The 22,969-nt window shown below is 42.6% G+C and overlaps 1 long non-coding RNA gene across 1 annotated transcript in view; it reads right to left on the reverse strand.

Moving 5' to 3' along the window:
- Positions 1–22,969, reverse strand: part of LOC109615638 — a 57,422-nt gene that overhangs the window by 26,251 nt on the left and 8,202 nt on the right. The window contains exons 2-3 of the long non-coding RNA XR_002196638.2: positions 11,607–11,656; positions 3,453–3,620 (exon numbers count right to left, since the gene is read on the reverse strand). This is a non-coding gene — a long non-coding RNA (uncharacterized LOC109615638). The remainder of the gene's footprint in view (positions 1–3,452; positions 3,621–11,606; positions 11,657–22,969) is intronic.

Below are 22,969 nucleotides of genomic sequence, written 5' to 3' on the forward strand. Positions count from 1 at the left end.
TTAGAACCCACAGAACATCTGAACCTTCTTCTGCCAAGCTCTGCAACTAACTGTGTGACGGCACCACAGGTTTGGCAGTAGCCTCTATCCCACCATTACTCCATGGCAAACCTCAAAAGCCTTAATTCCATCATCCTGCTGTCTCCTTCAAGTGTAATGAAGACCGACACACCGCATGCTTTCACGTCCTTCAAATGTGAACTTCTCTGTCGGCCTATGTCCTTTTAGAGTGAAGACAGCAACATAAGCCTTTTCCTACACCCTCAGCTATATCCAATCTTCAGAATGTCCTTAACTTGGCTGACCACTCAAAGAAAGTTACCTACACCTCCTAGCTGAACATGAAAGACAATAACGACCTTTCAATCACTAATGAGGTCATAGTGATATGTAAATTCACCCAATCTCGCTTCTACCTCCAGCTGTGATGTCAGAAGGGCAGATTGGTTGTTATCTCAAGAAGACATTCATAATGGCCGAAGGCATGTAATTAGGTTTCCCACCTTTCATTAGTCCATCGTTCATTGTACATCCCATCGACTGCTCAACAGCAGGTAGCCATTATCTCAGTTTTCTGACGGTATACAAGTGTAAATGGTACTTTGTGTATATCAAAACTGTAGAGGCAGATCTCCAGCAAGTACATAGATCCTCGTCTCTATGAAGCCCATTGAACCGTACAGTAACATTCAGGGCCGGTTTCACAGACACAGATTAAGACTAAAACAGCAAGCTCAATGGACTTTCTATTAAACTAGATTTTTGTTAGTCCTAGACTAGGCTTAATCTGTGTCTAATTCAGTAGCCTACAGTTAGCTTATATATGGAGAGGGATAAGCATTCACAGTTATCACTAGATCTAAAGGCCCATCCGATGCTCTCACCTTTGTAGACATGAGAGTAACCATCGGAAGATGAGCCCTCAGCTACATAATAATGCAATTCATAGCCAGCCATGAGAATGGATGGGTACATGTTTTATCTATACGGACGTTGTGCTCAACAAGGTGTCTCAGACAGTTTCCCGGGAGGCTCAAGGTGCGATATGTGACCAATGGCCGTCTTAATGGGTGCAATGCTGGGGATACAAGACCTCACATGGTCACCATTACACATGTTGCCACCCTCTACTTACTCAGGGTTTATACAGGGGCTCATCTAAGGTCTTATATAGGTTCATACAGGGGCTCATCTAAGGTCTTATATAGGTTTATACAGGGGCTCATCTAAGGTCTTATATAGGTTCATACAGGGGCTCATCTAAGGTCTTATATAGGTTTATACAGGGGCTCATCTAAGGTCTTATATAGGTTCATACAGGGGCTCATCTAAGGTCTTATATAGGTTTATACAGGGGCTCATCTAAGGTCTTATATAGGTTCATACAGGGGCTCATCTTAGGTCTTATATAGGTTTATACAGGGGCACATCTTAGGTCTTATATAGGTTAATACAGGGGCTCATCTTAGGTCTTACATAGGTTTATATAGGGGTATGTATGTATTTAATATCTGTGTGTTCCTCACACGCAACCCATATAAGGCTAAGTAAATGTATAAATGTGTGTCTGTGTATGTGGGTGTGTGGTTGTTGGGAAATTTCTCCCAACTCGTCCCACTTGAATTGATAAATGCCACTCGAACGCTATGATTGCCATGAGGAGGCAGCATGGAAAACAGATTCTCATCTTGGGGGACACATTGGTTCCCTAGTGAGAATGGTTGATCTGAAGGGTCAAGAGAGAGCTGTCAGGGGCGTGTGTTTGTGTGTGCAAGTGTGCACGAATGCGTGTGTCTGTGTGGGTGGATGTTACACTGATGGGTTCAGTGTGTGGGTGAGCTTTGATTCAAGAGGTTGGATGGAGGACAGACTAAGTGTCCCTCTGGGGACAGCCAATCGGCTTCTATAGACAGTGGATGAAAACACACTAAATCCTACTCCTACCACTAAGAAACCCACAGTAAAACAGATCACTAGTTAGCATAAATTCTTTGCAGCGTTAGTACCAGTTTTCCTCTAGCACAGGGCTGCCCAACCCTGTTCCTGGAGATCAACTGTCCTGTAGGTTCTCTCTCCAACTCTAATTTAGCACACCTGATTCTTATTATTAGATGGATGAGAAGCTAAATCAGGTTAGTCACAAATGGGGTGGAAGAGAAAATCTACAGGACAGTAGATCTCCAGGAACTGGGTTGGGCAGCCCTGCTCTAGCATGTCCATTAAGACCTCAGAACTCCTAGGTTAATAATATAGACATTTCAATTTTTTGTAATTTACCTCGACATGGGTCAGTGTTTTTCTTGTAATAGGGAGTAGGTGCCCATCTTTATTGCTCGCCAAGCACTAACATGTGATTCAATAAATCAACAAGTGATTAAGCCTCTGATTATTTTAATTAGAATTTAACAAAGAAAGATGTGGTGGGCCGTACTAATAATATGAACGCATGTGGCCCAGGAATGAATGGACAAACACTTTCTTTTAGGTATGGATTTAACCTGAATGCAATCTATAGGAGCTTTGACATTTAAATGCAATTTACTATTGAGCCGATATATGCAGCATTTACCGCGAAAGGCAGTCCCCGCGAACAATGCCTTTAAAAGCCACGGTGCATACTATCCACTTTTGGATTGACTCTGGCCTTATGTATTAAATACATTGTGACAGAGGGAAAAAGAGTGACTGGCTAATCCACAGGCATAAAGCTACTGTTGTCATCCGGTCCGGTAATTTACCCACCATCTCTGTGCCAAGGATTTGTGGCCCTTTACCCAGCATGCCGTTATGCTCGGCTTTGCAATTAACCATACAGCTCATGAGAATTTAATGTGGCTTCAAATGAGTTCCATTTCTCTGGCTGTCCGTTATTATGGATTTTTTTTTCTTCTCAAAGCCCGGCACGCAGCTTTGCTTCCGTCGTTGGTAGTAGATCTTTGTTCAAAATTAGGTAGCAAAGCGAAAGCACGTTGTCTTGGGACAATTCAAATCGTGAAGCTACAAATATGTTGCAGTGTTTTTAAACCGATTCTACACACACTGAAATGCGCACAACCATGTTCTCCTGATTTTTCATTAACAAAAATATTAACCATACCCTATCTCAAGGGCATAATATTTACACTTGAACCTAACCCTAACCTTAACTCTTAGCGCAACCACTAACTGTAACCATAATTCATAAGACTACAAAGTTTCAACTTTTTAACAGTTTGTTTTCATTTAACATCAGGATATTTTGGTGAATTTTAGGGTAAAAAGTGTGCAATCACACACGCGCGCGCGCCTACCCCTATCTCCACCCCCGATTCTCCCTTCTTTATCAACATGAGAGGTTTTATCTCATTTGATGAAAGGAGTAGAGGAATGCCATACGATAACTTAGTCCCAATAGTCTTCTCTAGCACCTCCTCACCAACCAGCCCTGTTTCAGCTCTGTTCTTTTCACTTACCTCGCCTGCCACCATGTTTCATCCCAAACCCTCCCACTCCTCTGAAAACTGGAGAGCCCAGGGACACCACAGCCGTCCCAGGCCACAGGGCTGCAGGTATCTCCTTGGCCTGACACATACGAGGGTTCCATTCGTTTATTCTCTTTGAGCCTCAGTGGGAAGTGAGTACTGTCAGTGGGAAGAAGAACAGGGACAAAGTAAATTGTTGTGAACTTCAGGAATGTCGATGTGGCTTCCACTAAATGCCTGATAGCTGTGGAACATAATTCCAGTGTTTACTGACACAAACCGTTTTCAGTGCTTTGTGCTCCTGTGTAACATATTGTATGTGTCTTCGGTAAATGTAGGCCATATAAAAGAAAAACTTTCTGATCGGTGCGACAGTGAGTCATCCGACGTATCGTATCGGGGATCCTGCAGCTGTTTGCCTGGGTGCTTAGCAGACCACGACCTCTGACACCGGGTCGTTACTAACATCTGTCACTGCAAGAGAAGGCAGCCCACCCAGTCATTGGGGGGAGGCTCTGACAGCTGATGGGGTGATGACTTGCCCCCTAGCCTCCTGCTCCCATAATCATAAGTCATGGCTTGACCCCTGACCCCTAACTGTTACACTAGGGAGAGTCAGGGGCTGTATATGTTCTCCTAGGACAGTGACACAAGCCAAACACCTAACCTTGATCGTTCACTTCATAATGTGGGAATACACTGGGCATACTGTAGTGGCACATATTACAATGAAAGCAGAAAATGAAATGCAAAACTGGGATATCAATCTGTAGATATTTCATAGATAATAATACTATCAACAAACGCTCAACAAACTGTCTGTTGATAAGCAACTGCTTGCCAAGGTTACGGTTAGATTCAGAAGAAGTTTTAGGGTAAGAATGAAGGATAGGTTTAGGATTAAGGTTCGGGTCCACTGATTAACATTTGCTGATAGTTAGTAGATAATCTGTAGAGCATCTACAGACACACTTTTGGCACTCTTAAAGTGTTACCAAAAATAGCTTTAAAAAAACCTTGCATAACTATGGCAAAATGTAAATGGATCAATGTACTTGAACAAGACTAGTGCAAACAAGCTGTCTTGTGCTGGTAATTGACTATGATGCCTAAGGTTTCATGGTTGCGGGCAGTTTGCAGCGGGTCTAACCCACAGATGCCATCTTGAATTAGGCCCATTGTTTGAGGAGTGATACAGTAGCTTTGTTTGTCTCTAAGATTGATTTAAAGTCTCTTGTGATTTATTCCACAACGCTTGGTGGATACAGACATTGAATAGTGCATTTTCATTTGGATTTCGGTTGGGTTACTGATTTATACCTGGGATGGCAATTGTAATATCCCACACACTCAATAATGAATTATGAATGCCAAGACACTTTTTGCAAGTTGATGGAAATGTATCTAACAGACCTTCATCTTTCCCATTATACACGTTCTGTGATTACCTGCCACAGACCATGCTGTATACTTCCATAAGGTGTCGTAAACCCTTAAGGTAAATGCACGGTTTGCATACATTACAGTGATGGAAATAACCGATTTAGTCTGGTCAATGAGTCAACACACGCATCAAGACAAACTAAGACAGAAGAAGCCCAGACATTCGGCTCACATTTTTTATTTTAAAAGAGGCTATCATCTCCTTATTGCTCCAATCCACAGAGGGGTGCCCCAGAACGAGGCATCTGACTGGCAGATATTGTTTTCAGGATGCCAGACATTATGGAGTAACCATGACATTACGGGTGATAGCATGTTTGCACACGAGAGGAAACACTCATTTACTGACAAGTAAATTTAATATGGTAAACATATTGAGACAGACATCTTAATGACAGGTTTAACGTTTTCATGTACATTGTGGATTTTGTGTTTGACTTAGTGGCTCACAGACAGTTAATTTTCTGATTATTCAATTGTATGTTTTTTCATAATTCTTTTACATTGGTTTATGAAAATGTACAGAGACTGTATTTAAAATTAGCCATTTTTCCATGAATAGAGATTGTCTACTGCATGTTTTTACTGACTGTGTTCATAAGCTCAACTCCCCTAGTTCGTACAGTATAGCATTCCCCTGGTTGACCTTTTGGAATGATGGTCATCGACAGATTGGATAGCAGTGCCCTATAAGCCAACACACACTGAGATTGGGTCAAACCAGTGGTGAAATGGAGACCATGAGTAACCAGGCAGTCAATCCCAGGGTTATGAAACACATAACAGGTGGCATTGTTCCCTGCAAGGCCACACTCCTTTCAGTTGAACTCAAGAGCAGAACGGTTTCAACCTGCTTGAATCTCTTGCTCACAAGGTCTATTTGTATTATAGTTTTTCAACAATCGCTAAAATACTAAATGTTTCTAGGAACAATATAAACAAAATCATAGTGCAAACCTCCGGAAGGAAGTCCACTGACCACAACCCAAAAGTACTATTTAAGTATCTTGCTTGAATATAAGTATTTAAGCAAGATCCCACAAACAGTTCTTTGTGAAGCACAAATGTAGAAAAACACTGCTATTCAATATACCAAACACAGATGACTGCAGTTTTAACTCTCTCAACAAACAGTTGCCGAGGTGTAAACATTTACAAGCACAATAGGTCAACAAGCAATGAGGATGTTAGCATATCGGACCACAGGTACGTTCACCTGTGTTTTGGAATAATGGATGATAACATCAGAGAGAAGCTGATGTAGAGAAATAGCAAGAATAAGGAGGTATACGAGGGAGAGGAAGAGGAAAAAGAACAATGATTTTAATGAGATTTGTGAAACTTGGGCTAACTTTTAATTATTGGTGAATTACAGTGCAATAACCCCACAAAATTATGGTATTTGTGTATTTTCTACACTTTAGCATATTCTTTAAACATAAGTGCAGAATTCAGAGGGGACATTCTGGAACAGCTTGTTGTTATTAATATATTACCATTTGTCATAACTGCTAACACACATTTTCTGAATTTGTACTACATTTTTTTAAAGCACACTTCTCGAAACTTCATATTGACCAGACTTCTCATGCAAAATTAAATGTTATACTCAAAACCATATAAACTGGCACATGAATTAAACGTCGCCCTCAAAAGTCTCACAGAAACATTTTGTACAGTGACACTATTGAATACCCATTGCACGCAGGTGAGAGGAATTGAAAACACTATTTACAAATGTATTAACGAATCAATATCCATTATATGTTCCAGAATTCCCCCAATACATTTTGCACTTGGCATAAAATCAAGAACTGTATACTATATGTAGAAAGTATGATTATGAATACACAAATAATATTATTGTTGGGGGTTTCACTGTAATTCAACAACTCTTTTTGACAAGACGGAAAAAGTGTTTTTGAACAGTGTGGTGCAGTGCAGTTCATGTTTGCGTCTCGCTCCCGCAAGGTCCGGCGAAAGAAATGAGAGTGAGCCACTACTCTACCAAACAAGCCACATTATTTTTGCTTGCATCAGTGTGGTTTATGTTTTCCATTTGCCTAGATTTTCAATCTTTATTTTCAGTTACAGTACCTTAATAAAGTGGCTTAGGCCTAAAAACAGCCATCCTCCCTTGTGTCCTAGCTGTGGCCAGATACAAGTTGAAGAGGATGCCAGCACAGTATTAACGGGCAGGATTATTTTGCTATTATCCATCCCAAATGTTTTTGTTTTTGATCGAGCTATTGATAACGCCTATAACCGACTGGACCATACCACTGTGTAGCAGCACCATCTCACCCATCAACTGGCGAAACAAAATGACTCTTGGTTGCGCTCTTGGAGGACCACATCCTGGAGGCTGCCCCTCCTTTGCAAGGTGTAATATGCCTGCTGGGCATCTCTGGTCAGGAACTGCCTCAGGATACATGCCCACTCCAGCCCGGCTTGGACTATCCCCGGTGGTGGCGGGGTGCCAGGTTGGGACTAAGTTATTTTTTTTGACAACCAAGTTCACAACAGCCAGTTCCTAGGCCTCAGAAATCATGCATGGTCTACCATCATCAACTGGTGTCGCTCAAATATACAAAAAGAAAAGGGGATTTTATGGAATATAAAGAAAGTTCACATATATACTGTACTGTCCTGCTTTTACTAATACATACAGCTTCAGAGTGCAGAAAACATTATAGTCAGCATAGTAGTCAAAAAGGTTTACAGTAAGATATCTACTTTAATTTCTGAATGTACAATTAATGCAACAGTGAAACGGATCAAGTTTGTCTGTACTCTCAGCCCAACTTCTCTCATTGCCATTCCATGCACAAGAACATACAGTACAGTTTCACAAATGTCATTAGAAATAATGGTTCTTCTAATCTTCCTCTCCCTCGTCCACCTCAAATTATTCTGCTTCCTCTACTTTTGCTGTCTGGTGTTAAAAACTAAGCTGAGCAAAAAAAAATACTTTTAACAACCACAAGTGAACATTCTGTCCTCAAAGTTGATGTGTTAGAAGCAGGAACAATGGGCAAGTGTAAGGATCTGCACGACTTTGACAAGGGCCAAATTGTGATGGCTAGAAGATTGGGTCAGAGCATCTCCAGAACTGCAGCCCTTTATGCTGGTACTGATAGAAAGGTGTCAGAACACACAGTGCATTGCAATTTATTGCATATGGGGCTGTGTAGCCGCAGACCAGTAAGGGTGCCCATGCTGAACCCTGTCCACTGCCGAAAGTTTCTACAATGGGCACGTAAGCATCAGAACTGGAGGTGGTGGTCTGGTCTGATGAATCACATTTCCTTTTACATCACATGGATGGCTGGGTGCATGTGTGTCGCTTACCTGGAGAAAACATGGCACCAGGATGCACTATGGGAAGGAGGCAAGTCAGCGGAGGCAGTGTGATGCTTTGGGCAATGTTCTGCTGGGAAACCTTGGGTTCTGCCATTCATGTGGATGTTACTCTGACAGGTACCACCTACCTAAGCATTGTTGCAGACCATGTGCACCCTTTCATAGCAACGGTATTCCCTGATGGCATTGGTCTCTTTCAGCAGGATAATATGTCCTGACACAAAGCATAAATGGTTCAGGAATGGTTTGAGGAACACAACAAAGAGTTTACAGTGTTGACTTGGCCTCCAAATTCCCCAGATCTCAATCCAATTGAGCATCTGTGGGATGCGCTAGACAAACAGGTCAGATCCATGGAGGTCCCACCTCGCAACTTATAGGATTTAAAGGGTCTGTTGCTAACGTCTTGGTGCTAGATACCACAGCACACCTTCAGAGGTCTAGTTGAGTCCATGCCTCGATGGGTTAGGGCTGTTTTGGTGGCAAAAGGGGGACCTACACAATATTAGGCAGGCGGTCAGAATGTTATGGCTGATCAGTGTATATCACAGATAACATAGTTTGGATAATAGTGTTTGATTTTGTGTGAGAAGTCTGGGTTTCAGTAAACACTCAGTAAATTATAGCAGTTATGAAAAACTGTTATGTAAGTTTATAATACTTTTTTTCCCCCGAACCAAATATAAACAGGTTTTGAGGGTTTCCTTACTGGATTGTGGTGACATTCTGTAATGTAAGGTTTCCATACCTGTGTTTGTTTATATCCAAGCGTTGTACTGTTGTTTTCCTTCATTAGTGTTTTGGGCATTTGCATCTTTTCATTAAATTCTCCATCTATTGAGCAATTCAATTTGCTGTCTGAATTATATTCACAAAGAAACCAACATTTTTTGATTTCTTCACCATGCATGAAGGTCTTTTTATTTTAGACTGAAAAAGCTTACGCTGCATTTGTTGTTGATGTTGCTGCTCTTGTTGTTGATTGTTTTTCATCTTAGCAAGCGGTCGGCATCAAACGGTCCATTCGACATTACCGCTGGTTGTGTAAGGCATAAGATAAGAGGTTGTGTGTGCATTAGTGTGTGTGTGTGTGCTCCTGCCTGTGTGTGTTTGACTTTTAATTGCGTCTGTCTGCTGTGTGCCCCTTTTATCAGAACCAGGACTAACCCGGACCACGTGCCGACAGCTAGCGGTGGGGCTGTCGCCCATGAGAGCCGAGCCCTTTGAGCCCAACCAGCCTAATCGCAAGACCCAGACTTAGATATGAGACTAGTCTTACGGAGGCAGACCAAACACTTCTGAACTGGGGAGGGGGGGGGGGTTGTGTGTGTTGGCTGTGGGTTTTGTAGCCATTAGCGATGAAACAAGTGAGCGAAATGAGGGAGTGATGAGATGTCTGACAGTGATTGCAGACAGCCTGTGGTTTGTATTTATGATCCTATTCCATTCCCATTAACGCGAAAAGAATGGAAAGAGATATGATTAGAAATGATGCTGTGTGATGATCTCCATCTGCAATGGTTAGGCTGATCTAAAAACAAAGTGATAAAATTAAGAAAAATAAAATTATGTAAATAATGACCTGCTGAGATTGACGGAGAATGTACCTCCATGTTGTGCTGCTAATGGCCTCCACCCAGCCTACATACGGCCCAACACAGACTTGAGATTTTCAGTGATGGTATTTGTACTAATGGTTCCAAAGTGGTGACCTTGAAAAGAAGCAAATGGAGTTGGCAAATCCTCTGCATCATGACTTTATGTGCTTCATCGAACTAGGGCCAGATGAAGAAATCATCAATAGCCCAGGCCAATGAAAGAAAAATTCACTAACCCCATGTTTAAAGAGGGCACTGTATAGTTACAACAATATCAATGCAAATACTTAGATGATCCCATTACATTTTGCATATTCCGACATGTATTCTGATGCAGCCACGATTAATTCATTTGTGGTTTTTGCATATTCGGACAAACAGAGTTGTCCTTATAAATCTGATTGCCAGTTTAGAGCATGCTGATGTCAAATACACTGGTATGTGCCACTGCATATTGATAACACATTACCATTCACCAAGAGAAGTATAATATACCTGTCAGTTTCTGTATTCAATTTACAGTACTTATATGCCTCTGCTTCAACCAGCCTTTTCTGATGAGAAATGGGTCCTATGCGAATTAAATGACATTAACTTAGCATAACACAACATCTGATATACTATCAAAAGTGAATGTCATCTTCAATCTTAGATCTGGTGTCCTGGGGTCTTGTCGGAAAGGAAAGGATGTCTTCTGATGACTGAAGGGAATATAGAATTGTGAGAAAACAAAGAGGTATTCATTTATGTTTCCTAAGCCAGGTGATTTTATGCAGTTTGGACGAGAATAGAAACGGTGCATAATTCACCTGCTCCCCAGACTACCGATTTTGACAATACAGTTGTCTGAGGAGGTAGGAAGTAGGTAATGAAGCTGTCTTCTCAAAAGCAGACACGTCCACTGAACATGTCAGAAGCAATCAGATTTTAATGAAGGTTTGCAACTTTTCTCTTATGACCGTAAAAATAAAGGCATATAGCTTTTTTTTTTATCCTTTCAACCGTGACAATACTAATCTTATCAGTTAACAAAGATCAGTGTGTTCTGACTGACGAGCCTTGGGGATGATTTGACATAGGTTTCCCAATATAAGAGCATGCAAAAGGAAACTTTAGGAGCTATTTTCATCCAGTACATTATATTCCTGGAGAATTTCTTTGTACAGAAACAGCTAGTAAACCAGTGGGACATGAATGCTGATTTAAATGTACCAAGCACACCGCATATGAAAAGGGGGAAAAGGTAACTTGGGATATATTTAGAGAAAAGAAGAATGGATGGGGGAGGAGAGACAGGAGGAAAAAGGGAGAACACGAGAGGAGAAGGAGGAGACTGGGAAATATAGAGAAATGAAGTGGCAGTGCTAAACAGATCTCCTGCATCTGGAATCTGGATGCGGTAGATAAGAGTGTCTGCACACCCTGGGTAGACAGGACAGCACAAGATGGATGATGTGCGCAAATATGCTCACGCTCATCCCATGCCACATACACACTGGGGTGAAAAAATCTATGCTTGTGTGTGTGTGCGTGTGTGTGGCTGTTGGAGGCGATGTGTTAAGGGACCCGGTAAGTTCGTTTTTTATCCATTCTATCCTCAATGCTTCATACATGCAAGAGAATAAAGACAGATATATAGAACTTGTTTCTAATGGTCTATAAACAGCCATGACAGTACATAACAATTGTTTTTTACAGCACTGTAGTTCCTGGCAATATTATCATAGTATGGAGGTCTTACCGTTGTCGCACTTAGTTAGGGAGACTGTTCTACCATTTCCTATCAGGCTCCTAGAGGGGAAGGAGAGAAATATATTTACCTCTCTTTGTACAAAACAAGTTATTCAGTTTGTGTCATTCTTATTGGAGTAGCAAAAAAAAGAATATCAAAGTTGGCCTTCGCTGCATCTTCACATCCATGTACAGTGGATACAAAATGTCTACACACCCCTGTTAAAATGCCAGGTTCTTGTGATGAGACAAAGATAAATGATGTCAGAACTTTTTCTACCTTTAATGTGACCTATAACATGAACAGTTCAAATGAAAAACAAACTGAAATCCTTGAGAAAAATTACATAAATTCACAATAACCTGGTTGCATAAGCGTGCACACCCTTAAACAAATACTTTGTTGAAGCACCTTTAGATTTTATTACAGCACCCAGTCTTTTTGGGTCATTGTCGTGCTCTGTCATGGCACATCCTGACGTGTTAATATTTGCTCTTCTTTGCAAAAGTGCTCCAAATCTGATTGCGAGGACATCACACACTGTCAGGGCTCTCTGCGAATCACATGACACTTTTGGAGGCCTTCCCTGATTTCCTTGTGTAAAGGAAATCAGTGTAAGGCGCTCGTAGACTCAGGCGCAGCTGGGAATTTTATGGACAGCGGTTATGCACAGAGACTGCGCATTCCGTTGGTGCCGTTGTCTAGTCCTTGGTCCATTACGGGCTTAGACAGCAAACCCCTGGGTACTGGTCTAGTTGAGAACGTCACGGTGCCCCTCACTATGACTGTACAGCACGCCCATACTGAACAGATTGAATTTCATGTTATTCACTCTCCTGCTTTCCCTGTGGTGCTGGGTCTTCCATGGTTGTCGGGACACAGTCAAACTATTTCCTGGTTGCAGAGAGTGTTGACAGGGTGGTCTCAGGGGTGTCAGAAGAGGTGTCTAGGTGTTTCCATTGGTGCAACCTCGGTGGAAAGTCCAGACAATGTCTCCGCAGTGCGCATCCCCCCGGAATATGCCGATTTCGCGCTGATCTTTTCTAAGACCATGGCTAATCGTTTGCCACCACATCGGCCTGGGGATTGTGCTATAAACCTAAAGGGAGATGCTGTGCCATCTTATTGTCATGTGTATCCCCTGCGTCAGGGGCAGATCCACCGTTCCACCTCGCCCCCCTCCTCGAGTTTCTTTTTCGTGAGGAAGAAGGATGGGGGTTTGCGCCCATGCATTGACTACAGGGCGTTAAATAAACTGACGGTCCGGTATTCATACCCCATCCCCTTGATTTCCCAATACATCGAGTCAATGCATGGGGCGCGCTTCTTCACGAAACTGGACCTCAGGAGCGCGTACAATTTGGTGAGAATCTGAGAGGGAGACGAGTGGAAGACGACCTTCAGCACCACCACGGGGCACTACGAATACCTGGTGATGCCGTATGGGTTGATGAATGCCCCGGCAGTGTTTCAGTCCTTTGTGAACGATGTGTTTAGGGACATGCTGGGGCGTGGAGTTGTGGTTTACATTGACGACATCCTCGTGTATTCCGCTACGCATGCTGATCATATGTCTCTCTAGCACAGGATGCTGAAGCGGCTGTTGGAGCATGACCTGTACGCTAAAGCAGAGAAGTGCGCGTTCTTCCAGCAAGCCGTCTCTTTCCTCGGGTTTCAGATTTCCGCCGATGGGGTGGAAATGGAGGTCGATCGCGTGTCAGCCGTGCGTAATTGGCCCGTTCCTACCACGGTTAAGGCGGTGCAGCGGTTTATTGGGTTTGCCAATTTCTACCGTAGGTTTATACGGGGCTTCGGCAAGGTAGCAGCTCCTATTACTTCCTTATTGAAGGGTGGGCCGAGCCCGATCACCTGGACGGCCGAGGCAGATGTGGCGTTTCGCACACTTAAGAGAATGTTCACCTCCCCGGTTCTGGCTCACCCTGATCCGTCACTGCCGTTCATAGAGGAGGTGGATGCCTCGGAGGTAGGGATATGTGCTGTGCTATCCCAACTGTCAGGTACCCCCCCAAGCGTCGCCCCTGTGCCTTTTACTCACGGAAGCTCAGTGAGGCAGAGCGCAACTATGGTGTCGGTGATAAGGAGCTGTTGGCTGTGTTTAGCGCCTTGACTGTTTGGAAGCTTTGGCTCGAGGGAGCAAGACACCCGTTTGTGGTCTGGACCGACCACCGTAACCTGGAGTACATCCGGGCGGCGAAGAGACTGATCCCTCGTCAGGCCAGGTGGGCGTTTTTTTTTTCCTGGTTTGATTTCACGCTTTCATACGTGCCGGGTACGAAAAACGGCAAGACAGACGCACTGTCTCGGTTGTGCGACACGGGTAGATGAAATATAGATTCTGCCCGCCTCGTGCATTGTGGCGCCGGTTGTGTGGGACGTGGACGCGGACATTCAGCGAGCGTTGCGCAGCGATCCTGGGCCTCCTCAGTGTCCTGCAGATTGTCAGTACGTCCCGCTGGATGTTCATGACCGTCTCATCTACTGGGCCCACACGTCCCCTTCCACGAGTCACCCGTGCATAGACCGTACTGTGCGCTGCCTTACCGATAAGTACTGGTGGCCTGGTCTGGCCAGGGATGTGAGGGCGTATGTGTCCTCCTGTTCGGTCTGCGCTCAGTGTAAGGCACCTAGACACCTTCTGGCGGGTAAGTTACTCCTTTTGCCCGTTCCACAACGACCATGGTCTCACTTGTCCATAGATTTTTTAACCGATCTTCCCCCCTCACTAGGCAATACCACGATCCTGGTTGTTGTTGACCAGTTTTCAAAGGCTTGCCGATTCCTTCCCCTCCCCGGTCTCCCGACGGCTCTGCAGACCGCGGAGGCACTGTTCACCCATGTCTTCCAGCACTACGGGGTGCCTGAGGACATTGTATCTGACCGGGGCCCTACGTCTCGGGTTTGGAAGGCCTTTATGGGCCAGTTGGGGATCTCTGTCAGCCTCACCTCCGGGTTCCACCCCGAAGCTAATGGGCAGGTGGAGCGTGTGAACCAAGACCTGGGGAGATTCCTGTAGTCTTATTGCCAGGACCGGCCAGGGGAGTGGTCGGAGTTCCTGCCCTGGGCAGAGTATGCCCAGAATTCGCTCCGCCACTCTTCCACTTCCTTGACCTCCTTCCAGTGTGTCCTGGGGTACCAGCCGGTCTTGGCACCGTGGCAGAGCCAGCCCGTGACCAGGGCTCCGGCGGTGGACGACTGGTTCCGGCGCGCCGAGGACACCTGGTCCGTGGCCCATCGACAAATCCGGCGCCGGGGAACGCCAGAAGTCCGCTGCTGACCGCCAGCGGTGGATATTCTTGATCCGGAGCTCCTCGCCGACTTCCATCGTCCTGCGCGGCGTCCTCCGGGTCGGCCCCGGGGCCGGCATCGCCAGCCTTTTAGTCACGCCGCTCCTCCTCCCACGGCACTGTCATGTCTTGTAATTGCACACACCTGGTGTCCATTCCCTCATTAGGTTGCCAATATTAGTTCCCTTTTTTCTGGGCGTCTTTGTGTGGTATTGTTCTATGTTCAGTGTTCTGTATTTGCGGTGTGCGGTTGTTTTGCGCTTGTGCACCATTTGATTATTACATGCCTTTTTTTGAAAGAAGGACGCAATACATATACTTTGACTGCCTCCCTGCATTCGACTCCTTTTTTGACACACGCCACGAAGACACACTGTTACAATAAAGCCCTTTTTACATCAGCAGTTGTCACAAAGTGCTTTTAAAAAACCTTATACCCCAAGGAGCAAACAACAGTAGTGTTGAATTTCAGTGTTTAGGAAAAAGTCCCTAAGAAGGCAGACATTTTGGAAGAAACCTAGAGAGGAACCAGGCTCAGAGGAGTGACCAGTCCTCTTCTGGCTGTGCCAGGTGAACATATTAAAAGTACAAATTGAATAATTATATAAATGCATGTAGTACTATACTGGTCTCGTTCAATAAGGGAAGACGAGGAGACGAGCCATGTTATTATTTAGAGGCAGGATTCTACATAGTGCTTCTTTAAGTTTGCCCAGGTGGCCGGACATTGTACAAGGGTAAAGTTGTCTGCATTCATTGCTTAACCAGGCTGGCTTTCAGTCATGATCCACATGCACTGTTTGAATCCGACAGTGTATATGAACATAGAGCAGTGCCGCAATGTTTGTGAATACTGCCTTGATGTTAGTATTCAGTGAATATAATTCACAAAAGTGAACCATGATCTGTAAATAGAATCACAAAATACATAAACTGCACCATAAATGAATATGTTTACAAATATAATTAATCCACAAACACATTTTATTTCTAAACCAATATTTATACAAATGCGAAGATATTTTTAACTCAACACTTTAGTGTTAATGGTTAGTGTGTGCATTTGTGTGTTGATTGGTTTCAATTTGTGCACAGAAATGTGGCACTAACATTTCACATTTGTATTGAGTTCAGACTATGACACTATGCACAGCAATACATGAAAGGTCTTACTCCTCCGGGGTAACTCACAACCAATCATAAAGTAGACAGGTATTAAATCTGATATTTTGATAGGAATGATCCTGATGTTTGCACTGCTGGGCAATTACCACTCTGGTTTCCTGGTTGAACTGGCTATGTTAATGAACAATCAGCTAATTTCAGATGAGACATTTTATTTAAATTCAATATCCATCACATTTCAAGATTTCTCTGAATAGTACCAGTCTTCACCTGGATGCTGTACCATGCCAATTTAACACTAGAATCGCCTGGCCTTTCAGAACCCAAGTGACCACTCATCACTAGAGCTACAAACGCTGTTTAGCATTGTTACCATGCAAATCCCGATCTGCAGCATCATCAGCGAGCCCAAGCATAATTTCACCTACTGTGTTGTGTCATTGTTAACTAGCCTATGTAGAATAGTCTATAGAATTATGAAGAGAATATAACGCATTTGTTTGTGTTATAGTTCTTATGAATTTCTTTGTCTTGAAGAAGTTTTGAAGGTCTTATTCATCATGTGAATACAAAACAATCATATTGTTTAAAAAAACACAGGCTATAGCGTTTTTCTATTTTTTTTTCTCTAAAAATGTATGAAAGCGAAGTACACCAAAGGTAAATTCAGCACAGATAGAATGTTTATATTTGTATGTTATTTTGATGAAGTTAAATAGTAAAATAGGTGACTTTATCAACCGATATGTGCAGATCAAAGGATTTACACATGATTATACATGTATAGGACTATAAGTACAGATGCTTGATAAACACAACATAAAGAATAACAAAGGATGATTTGCACAAACAAATAACCTATTTATAGAAATAAAATTGATAGATCCAAGGGTATATAGCCAATTGCATTGTTCTACAAAGAGAGTTTTAGAACACCTAAACTGTTCCAGTTTTTATAGAAATGCATATAGTTTAATGTCTTAATTTACTCTGAAATTAAAGCATAGAATAAATTAACAATTGGTGTCACAAATCATTTAACAAAAGTAGAAGAAAACCAGAAAAGGAACCAGGCAAGTCGAGTTCAGCTGGCCTGCAATTAAAAGGGAGAAACGTTGCCCTCGCTGGATTTGAATCCAGGTCTCTTACATGACGGGCTGTGTCTTTAACCACTACACCACTGAGCTATGTACAAGTGTACAAGTGTTGGTATAGCATCTCGACATTACAACATTCTGTCACGCATTAACATTACACAAAGTATGAATATTTTGCTAGACACCAATAAGCTTATTAAGTTTCCTTTCAGATTATTCACTGGACTTAAACTGCTTACATTTCAATAAAAAAAAAAAAACTTTTGACTGGTAGTGTATATAATATAATAAAAGGAGATAATTTGTTTATGGTGCTGAGGATGCAAATGCTTAATCTTCTTAAATCTGTACACAGTGAGAGTAGCTTTCTCATTCTCCATAATTTCTTTGGAGTAGCGCTCCACTGCGGTGTTACACTGTGCAACTCCTATCTCTGTTGGTTTATGGTTCCCAGAAGGCTCATTTTCATTGCTGTGAATTTGTCTGCCAGGGAAAGTGATGTAAAGAAAGGATCAGTGAGTCTTTCAAAACCATAGCCGCCGACAGTCGCTCCACAGCGAGGCTGGTTTCATCCTTTACCAGGTATGGATAGCCATTGAGCATGTTGTTCGTGTCCACATTGGTACCATACCAATATGTTATCCCAAACTTGTCTGGTTTGTTGCTCACATACTGGATAAATTGGCACTAAGCTTTTTGAGAACAGTTTTCCCAGCAACAATTATGTTCACTCCTCGGGCCTCATGTATCAATCGTGCGTACACACAAATGTGTGTAAACCACGAGTATGCCAGTTTTAAAAGTTTTGACGCAATCAATGTTGAACTTGACAGGAAAGTGGGCGTATCTCTATGCAAATTTCAACCCATGTGTACGCACAGCCTAGTGGTTGAATTGGAACACCATGATATTTCGGAAAAGCTGGTAGAGGAATGTCAACTGAAACACATGGGACAAATCGTATGAAAATATGAATAGATTACAGGAACGCGCAAACTGTTTCGTGCAATATCGTAAGCTTATAGCAAGCGTCAAAACCCTAAAGCCTGTAGCTGATCCAAAAACGTTAAGACTGCAGGTTGTAAAACACGTTTCAGTGGGTATATCCATACAGTTTGAAAACAAGATGACAATAGCCCCATGTGCGTAAAGCAACACATTTAAAATTTCATATTTTACCATACACTACAATATGCAGATTTCTTTAAAGATGCTCACTTTTACGACCTATAGGTTATTTGTGTTTTTGAATGAGCTTCGGTGTTATCACATATGTTGGCTTACAATTTGTAATTTGACTTAATACATTTCAGAAATGTAAACTTATTTAAAATGATCACTGAATGAAAATTAATAGAACATAAAATAGGCACACTTATTCACCACAAATAAAATCAAATAGCCAATAGGACTACTCAAAATAAGTTATAGGCTATTGCTTTGCAGCACTAAATGAGAAATGCATTTCACAAAAATGGAACAAACGTTTTAACACAAAGACTTTCCAAGAGACACTGATCTTATATAAAACTTCTAAAATGTTACATACTTTCTTGGCCACATTCTCTCGGCTATTGTTTCTTTTAACAGATCTTGCGTTTGCAAGACAGCCTTGGCTATACCGCCACAACCCGGTAAATCCTCCCTCGAAACCATACGTAACGCTGCCAAACTACAGAGCCCCACAACCCCACTCTGGTATACCACTGCAGATACCTGTTCTGTAGAGAAAATTACGTCTGTAAAGTCCTAGGCTCACATGACTTGAACTGGGCTTGACCAATTCACTTTGATTTTATGTCTGCGTTGACATGTTTCTTGAATGTAAAGGTGAAAAGGTATGATTAGCCTACTGGCAAACGATCACTTCTGCAACCCTCCCACAGCATCATGACGGTGTCCCCATCTAGGACTCAGGTCTCCCTAATGATGCCAGCGATTTGCTAGTCAATGGGAGAAATATCTGTCACACTTTGCCCACCGCCTGTAGTTTGGACACTGGTTAGGAGTGCAGCAAATCTGCGGTCTCGCGTGCAACCTGATTGATCTCTGACCATGTGTTACGTATGCCAGTTTGATAAATCCCAATAGTTTTGTGCACACGCAAATAGTAGGATTTTCACATACGCCAGAATTTTGTTAGAAATGTACACAAGATTGATACATGACGCCGCTGGCTTTTAACAAGCAATGCAATTTTCACACAACTTTTCCAGGTGTTTGAGACTGCAGCAAACTCATTCGTTTCCAAGCTTAGTCCACTTGTCTCCTTGTCATCAAAAACGCAGGTGTCATGTAATCTCTCTCTGAAGAGGTTGCGTGGCATGATCTGTGAAAAAGTCCTCTCCATGATTCCACATCCATGGTCATTCCGCCATATGCTCCGTGGACATACAAAAGCACAATGAATTATTTGCAGAGGTGGAAAAAATACAGAACACATACGTACTCAACCGGGTTTGCCACTTTAGGGAAGTATCTACAGTCATGGCCAAAAGTGTTGGTACCCCTGAAATTTGTCCAGAAAATCAAGTATTTCTCACAGAAAGGTATTGCATTAACACATGTTTTGCTATACACATGTTTATTCCCTTTGTGTGTATTGGAAAAAAACAAAAAAAATAAGGAAAAAAAGCAAATTGGACATAATTGCACACAAAACCCCATAAATGGGCTGGACTAAATTCTTGGCACCCTTTCAAAATTGTGGATAAATAAGATTGTTTCAAGCATGTGATGCACCTTTAAACTCACCTGGGGCAAGTAACAGGTGTGGGCAATATAAAAATCACACCTGAAAGCAGATAAAAAGGAGAGAAGTTGACTTAGTCTGTGCATTGGGTGTCTGTGTGTACCACACTAAGCATGTACAGAAAGAGGAGAAGAGAACTGTCTGAGGACTTGAGAAGCAAAATTGTGGGAAAATATCAACAATCTCAAGGTCCATCTCCACAGAACTAGATGTTCCTTTGTCCACAGTGCGCAGCATTATCAAGAGGTTTTGCAACCCATGGCACCGTTGCTCCCTGGACGTGGAAGGAATATAAAAACTGAGGAAAGGTTGCAACGCAGGATAGTCCGGATGGTGGATAAGCAGCCCCAAACAAGTTCCAAAGAAATTCAAATTATCCTGCAGGCTCAGGGTGCATCAGTGTCAGCACGAACTATCCGTCGACATTTGAATGAAATGAAACGCTATAGCAGGAGTCCCGGGAGGACCCCACTGCTGAAACACAGAGACATAAAAAAGCAAGACTACAGTTTGCCAAAATGTACTTGAGTAAGCCAAAATCCTTCTGGGAAAACGTCTTGTGGACAGATGAGACCAAGACAGAGCTTTTTGGTAAAGCACATAATTTTACTGTTTACCGAAAACAGAATGAGGCCTACAAAGAAAATAACACAGTACCTACAGTCAAATATGGTGGAGGTTCAAATATGTTTTGGGGTTGTTTTGCTGCCTCTGGCACTGGGTGCCTTGACTGTGTGCAAGGCATCATGAAATCTGAGAATTTCCAAAGGATTTTGGGTCGCAATGTAGGGCCCAGTGTCAAAAAGCTGGGTTTGCGTCCGAGATCGTGGGTCTTCCAGCAGGACAATGACCCCAAACATACTTCAAAAAGCACACAGAAATGGATGGCAACAAAGCGCTGGAGAATTATGGCCAGCAATGAGTCCAGATCGAAATCCCATTGAACACCTGTGGGGAGATCTTAAAATTGCTGTTGGGAAAAGGCACCCCTCCAATATGAGAGACCTGGAGCAGTCTGCAAAGGAAGAGTGGTTGAAAATTCCGGGTGAGAGGTGTAAGAGGCTTATTGATGGTTATAGGAAGAGATTGATTTCAGTTATTTTTTCCAAAGGGTGTGCAAACAAATATTAAGTTAAGGGTGGGTCCAGCCCATTTTTGGGGTTGTGTGCAATTATGTCCAATTTGCTTTTTTTCCCTTCTTTTTTATGTTTTGTTCCAATACACACAAAGGGAATAAACATGTGCATAGCAAAACATGTGTTAATGCAACGCTTTTCTGTGAGAAATACTTGATTTTCTGAAATTTTTTAGGGGTGCCAACACTTTTGGCCATGACTGTTATTAGGATCTAATTCAACTGGTTAAGGGAGTTCAAAACGAACTAGTGATCAATTAAATAAAAAGGAGGACTGTAAATTAGGGATGGGCACAGATAGTCCAATATTAGAATACCCGAAACCCATTAAGTAATACGCCAGTGGCCCACTAGCTTTCTGCCGCTTCTTTTCATAGCTTGCGTCGCAGTCGGGCCGATGGTGGGCCGCTTTCCTTACAATGCCTTCCAACAATACCCTGATCAACGGCTCACCAGCGGGATGCTAGCTGCTTTTATGCACTAAACCCAGCGGGATGCCTCACGCCCCAATATTAGGTTTCATTTATAATAATCCTTTACAATAATTTTGATGATATCACAGATGACAATGAACTGAATAAAATGTAAACAATTTATTTCAAATAGTGAAGATGCAAAAAAAAACATGTGCAAATGAATTGAAATAGAAAAATTACAAAATCAAAGTGTAAGAAAACGTGTCCTGCAACAGATATAGTATAATTACAGTATTTAAATGTGAAAGTACAACATAATACAATACAAAATAAACAAGGGCTAGAATGGCAGTATATATACTCACCTAAAGAATTATTAGGAACACCTGTTCAATTTCTCATTAATGCAATTATCTAATCAACCAATCACATGGCAGTTGCTTCAATGCATTTAGGGGTGTGGTCCTGGTCAAGACAATCTCCTGAACTCCAAACTGAATGTCAGAATGGGAAAGAAAGGTGATTTAAGCAATTTTGAGCGTGGCATGGTTGTTGGTGCCAGACGGGCCGGTCTGAGTATTTCACAATCTGCTCAGTTACTGTGATTTTCACGCACAACCATTTCTAGGGTTTACAAAGAATGGTGTGAAAAGGGAAAAACATCCAGTATGCGGCAGTCCTGTGGGCGAAAATGCCTTGTTGATGCTAGAGGTCAGAGGAGAATGGGCTGACTGATTCAAGCTGATAGAAGAGCAACTTTGACTGAAATAACCACTTGTTACAACGGAGGTATGCAGCAAAGCATTTGTGAAGCCACAACACGCACAACCTTGAGGCAGATGGGCTACAACAGCAGAAGACCCCACCGGGTACCACTCATCTCCACTACAAATAGGAAAAAGAGGCTACAATTTGCACAAGCTCACCGAAATTGGACAGTTGAAGACTGGAAGAATGTTGCCTGGTCTGATGAGTCTCGATTTCTGTTGAGACATTCAGATGGTAGTCAGAATTTGGCGTAAACAGAATGAGAACATGGATCCATCATGCCTTGTTACCACTGTGCAGGCTGGTGGTGGTGGTGTAATGGTGAGGGGGATGTTTTCTTGGCACACTTTAGGCCCCTTAGTGCCAATTGGGCATTGTTTAAATGCCACGGCCTACCTGACCATTGTTTCTGACCATGTCCATCCCTTTATGACCACCATGTACCCATCCTTTGATGGCTACTTCCAGCAGGATAATGCACCATGTCACAAAGCTCGAATCATTTTCAATTGGTTTCTTGAACATGACAATGAGTTCACTGTACTGAAATGGCCCCCACAATCACCAGATCTCAACCCAATAGAGCATCTTTGGGATGTGGTGGAACGGGAGCTTTGTGCCCTGGATGTGCATCCCACAAATCTCCATCAACAGCAAGATGCTATCCTATCAATATGGGCCAACATTTCTAAAGAATGCTTTCAGCACCTTGTTGAATTAATGCCATGTGGAATTAAGGCAGTTCTGAAGGCAAAAGGGGGTCAAACACAGTAT

The sequence above is a fragment of the Esox lucius genome, chromosome 3 (genome assembly GCF_011004845.1).
Source record: "Esox lucius isolate fEsoLuc1 chromosome 3, fEsoLuc1.pri, whole genome shotgun sequence".
NCBI classification, from domain to species: domain Eukaryota; kingdom Metazoa; phylum Chordata; class Actinopteri; order Esociformes; family Esocidae; genus Esox; species Esox lucius.